At 50.0% G+C, this 286-nt stretch overlaps 1 non-coding gene across 1 annotated transcript; it reads right to left on the reverse strand.

The window, feature by feature from the left end:
- Positions 1 to 2: 2 nt before the first annotated feature.
- LOC118345131 lies at positions 3 to 121 on the reverse strand. The gene has a single exon (XR_004798777.1). It is a non-coding gene; the product is annotated as a 5S ribosomal RNA (ribosomal RNA).
- Between the last annotated feature and the right edge of the window lie 165 nt (positions 122 to 286).

The following is a 286-nucleotide window of genomic DNA, read 5'->3' on the forward strand; positions in this document are numbered from 1 at the left end:
GAGGGGTGCAACACGAGGACTTCCCAGGAGGTCACCCATCCTAGTACTACTCTCGCCCAAGCACGCTTAACTGCGGAGTTCTGATGGGATCCGGTGCATTAGTGCTGGTATGATCGCACCCATCAAACTAATTACTGAAAATTCATATAATCCTTGAGCGACATACTAGCGTCCTTCCGATCCCAATCCAAACGGAGATCTGATCCAAACCCATGGCTACGCGATGGGCAGGGCGAGATTTTCCCAAAAATCCACTCCCGAGTGCTCCTTCTTGTCAATTTATCTC

This window comes from Juglans regia, unplaced genomic scaffold (genome assembly GCF_001411555.2).
Source record: "Juglans regia cultivar Chandler unplaced genomic scaffold, Walnut 2.0 Scaffold_1503, whole genome shotgun sequence".
Taxonomy (NCBI): Eukaryota; Viridiplantae; Streptophyta; class Magnoliopsida; order Fagales; family Juglandaceae; genus Juglans; species Juglans regia.